Source organism: Pectinophora gossypiella, chromosome 20 (assembly GCF_024362695.1).
Source record: "Pectinophora gossypiella chromosome 20, ilPecGoss1.1, whole genome shotgun sequence".
In the NCBI taxonomy this organism is placed as follows: Eukaryota; Metazoa; Arthropoda; class Insecta; order Lepidoptera; family Gelechiidae; genus Pectinophora; species Pectinophora gossypiella.
In genome coordinates, this window is record NC_065423.1 from 3186346 (window position 1) to 3191200 (window position 4855).

Here is a 4855-nt window from a genome sequence, read left to right on the forward strand (position 1 = left end):
AACCCTGATATAGTAAAAAATAATGTAGGTATATATACTATGTTATACTATATTTAATGTGTATATATATGTACCCAAGGTTCCGTCCACAGTAAAGGTTAACAAATGAAAATTCTATGTATGTAAGTATGTAGTATAGATACACGTCTAATGCATAAGTACGAGACAGACCATTCTAAGGTATTATATTATTCTTTATTTTTGACGTGTGATGATGATGATGAGAGATGTTCAACTCAATCGTATTATTATATGTTAGATTTCGCCATCAGAATTTTCTTTTACTGATCACATCTGTGGATGGAACCTTAGGTGCGCGATTCCAAATCGCACTTGCCTGGTTTCTTTTTTATATTTTGACAAATATACATACTTCACTTATATTAGTCTTGAAATAATCTCACACTATGATGCAACAAGATCAAAATAAGAACAAAAACTGTGGTATTACGTTTTACTGTTATTTTATATTAAATTTTCGAAATATTCCTAAATAGAGTGCTGCATTGCATACCTACATAATATCTCACCTATTTCCCATTGGGGTAGGCAGAAAACAGATTACGAGAGAGAATATGAATGAAATTGGACTTAAAGTTAGTTTATTACCTCAATTAAATATTTATGTTACAATTATGTAATTATTTGTTTAATCTTTTATTAAAACTGTCAAAAGGTTACTAATGACAACGTTGAGAAGTATGAGTGAAATGACTTTGAATGATAAAATAGCGTGATAAGGGACTGTTGTGAAAGAAAATGTGTAGTGAAGAGAATTGATAAAAGAATGCTTAGATATTTTGGACATGGACAAGATTTATTTAGTAGTATAATTAGTAGAATCGGAAGAGGAAGGCCTAGGTAGTACATACCTCGATTAATTCCAGGATATTTAAAGAAAAGCCACGGTCAATAGTACTGGGAACCGGCGAGCGTGCATTAAGACTTTGATAAGAGTGGTCGAAGCAAAGTGATGTGTCAGGATCGTAGTAAATGGAATTGCGTGGTCTCTGCTTATCCCAACGGGAAATAGGCGTACTCTTAAGTATGTATTTTTTCGAGAAAGTTGCTTAGAATGATATTTGATTATCATAAGCTCATAGTTTCAGTATTCCATAACATAACATAAACATAAATAGCCTATATACGTCCCACTGCTGGGCACAGGCCTCCTCTCAATCAACCGGAGAGGGTATGGAGCATATTCCACCACGCTGCTCCACTGCGGGTTGGTGAAGGTGTTTTTACGGCTAATAGCCGGGACCAACGGCTTAACGACTTATGGCAGTATTTCATAAGTTTTTAATTTTAAATACCACTAGCGACCCGCCCCGGTTTCGCTCGGGTGCAATGCTGATACTAAATACACTACAGAAAAACTGTGAACGTTATATATAAAAACATAGCCGCCCGCTCCGGCTTTGCATGGGTATAAAATATATAGCATATACACTTCTCATCAAAAAAATCGAAACACCTTGCAAGTTTACGTTTTGTCAGGATTATCAGAAAAATGTGTACATTTAGGAATAAATGTTAAATGTCGTTTAATAGTGAGTAATATGAGCTTATCAAATCTTAATGTTAATGTTCTAAATTTAAATGAATTTTTCATAGGTTTCGTATTTTGTTAAATGAGTCATTTTTATTCCGTATGGAGTATAAAGGAAATGGATAAAACAACACACGTAAATGAAAAAAAAAGCTAAAAAACGTTTATTTAATAACTTGTATTCCCTCCCCGAGCTCTAATTACTGCTTCCATACGGTTCTTCATCGATCGGATGAGAGTCACGATCACATGCTGTGGTATATTGTCCCATTCCTCTTGGATTGCATCTTGCAGCTGGCTAAGTGTTTCTGGGGCAGGATCTCTTGCTCGAATTCGTCTCTTTAATTCATCCCACAGATGTTCAATGGGATTCATGTCCGGGCTTCTTGCTGGCCATTCCATAATAGAGATATCGACTTCGTTAAGATAATCTCGTACGACGCCCGCGGTGTGAGCCCTAGCATTGTCGTGCATGAATATGAAGCCGTTGCCAATAAAATGTGCATAGGGCATCACATGAGGCTTGAGACACTCTTCGACGTACCGATGACAGTTTAGTGCAGGCAGACGTGGCCCAGACACGAAAGCAAGCTCTGTCTTACCGTCGGCGCTGATTCCTCCCCAAACCGTCCACGAACCGCCAACATAGCTGACCTTTTCTTCAATGCAGCATTGTGCATAGCGTTCTCCGTCTCTTCTGTAGACCTTGTTCCTTCCGTCGTTACCATACAGCATAATTTTACACTCATCAGAAAAGAGAACTTTGCTCCACTGTAGGTATGACCAATTTAGGTGCTCACGTGCAAAGTTAAGGCGCGCTCTTCGATGGTCTGCAGTTAATTTCGGCCCATTTGCTGGCTTATGCGGTACCAGTCCACGATCCTTCAACCTTCTTCTAATTGTAGAGTCACTTACAGCCACCCTTCGTACAACACGAAGCCGCTGCTGCAGTTGAAAAGCGTTAAGGCGTCGATTTCTTAAAGAAGTTGTTACAATAAATCGATCATCTCGCTCAGAAGTGACCCGATTCCTGCCAGATCCTGAACGGCGCGTGAACAAACCAGTCTCCCGATAACGTTTATAGACTCTATGAACAGATGACAGGCTTAGATGCAGTCTTGCAGCCACAACACGCTGACTAAGGCCAGAATCCAGCAATGCCACAACTTGGGCGGCTTCTGTGGGCGAAGTATCCATACGTTTTAGAAAAAAAACCTTTTTTCAGACGTCCCAAAGTCACAGTATTGAAATAAAAAACAAAAAGTTTAAGGATAGGCGCCAATTTTTAGTTTTTAAACGCTAAATGTACTCCAACCCTAAACACACATTTGTCTCAAAACAGTGATTCATTTCGTTTATAAGATAAACAAATGAAATTCTAATTTTGAATTTAGAATTTTCGCTTATTACTGTAATGGCCAAACTGCCAGCTATACATTTATGTATTTTTTTTCATCGTATGAATTCTTTTTTGTGTTAAATTCGGACAGAAACAATGAAAACGGAAGTGTTTCGATTTTTTTGATGAGAAGTGTATAAAATCGATCCAGTAGTTTTGATTTATTCTTTACTGCTCTTGACATGCACACGTTAAATTTGGAGTAAAACATTCCCTATACTTACCATGGAGATTTACTGCTATCTTTGGAATATCTAAATTCATACACTACATTTTTACTTATTTACTTTTTACCTATTTATTTTATTTTTATTAAATCTAATTTTATCTAACCTTATGTAGGTACTTAAATATAATTACTATAAGTGCGATTTGTCTGAATGTTAACGTTGCACTGATTTTTGCTTACACTCTCGGTGGTGGTTGGCGCTAATTTCGCTTTCGTGGTACTCCGTATCATAGGTGGAACAATTGGTTGGTTGTTAGCTAAACTCGAGAAATTCAATTTAGACTAAGGGTCTGAAGTTTTATCTTAGACGCACTTTGGCTTGGTGTAGTTTTACATATTTGCGTTAGGTAGCTGTTTAATTTTTAGTTCATAGTCAGAATTTTTCTTTATAAGTGCATAGTTTTCAGATACCAAATTCTCAATTTCATTCTCTGCTATTTCCAGTTTTTGTTCCAGTTGTTGAATTTTTGATTGTAACTCTTCCAAGTATAAGCTCGTATTCATCCGTAGATGAATACTAAAGATATCCATAAGAGATACACATATACCATCGCGGAGTTTTCTTTGGACCTTTTTAATGTGTACAATACTTAGTACATTATTTTGATAAATCTTGTAGGGTTTAGCCTGCGTTTACAATGTAAAGGCGGCATTGTGTATTTTTATACGTAAGGCATAAACATTACTACCTAGGTTTATTGATCCGACTGAAATTTTATATGCGTAGGTTTTTATTTCTTTTTTTAATAATAGGTAATTTAATGGTCATATAATAGTTATTGCATTGCCTGTAATTATATCTGTGAATTATTTTTTTATTAAAAAATTACATTATTGGAGAATGATAATATTGATAAATATTGGTTTTTAATTTAAGTATATAGGGTAAACTGCCTAATTATTAGCACCTTAAATTATTGGTACAGTCTAATCATTTGTCAAATTTTAACGTTCGCACTGAGATTAAGGCGTTTAAAATGGTTTTTTAAAAAAAAATGTCCATTACCTAGAACCAGATAGGACCATATTTTTGTTTAGATAGCATGGAATATATCAAAATTATCTTATTTTTTTCCTACTAAAGACAGTAGGGATGTCAAAAATAGGGTGTATTGCCTTATCTATTAAATAAATTAATATCTAACGTTTACTAATTCCTTAGGTCTAACACACCAAGGCTCCGATGTGTATGAAGGTAATAATTCGCAATGTACGGTTATCTCAGCATGCGCTTCAATTTATTCTGTATTCCATAATCGCGCATGTTTCACTACTGCCGAAGTTGATGAAATTTTAAAAATGGGGGATGCACTTTACATGCAGTTAAAATATTTACTTCAGAGGGGTGTCAGTTATTTTATGCCAGATGAATTACCCAATGAGCTTCGCGTCGGGAGTAACGTCGTAAATATAGTTAGCATGGAGGACAACTGGATCATTTCTAATACGTATCCTACAACTCCCGCGAATAAAGACGTAGGTTTATTAACGTTAAAGAATATTTTGGACAACAGAGTATTTTTTAATACTAATGACTATACTGTTGATTCAGAATTTGCTTATAATGTAAACAATTCAAATCACAACGACAGTACGGATAGCATATTGTTTACGGGTCAGGGTTATACTTTTAGTTTTTGGCGCTTTAATGGTGAATATTATTTCTTTAACAGCC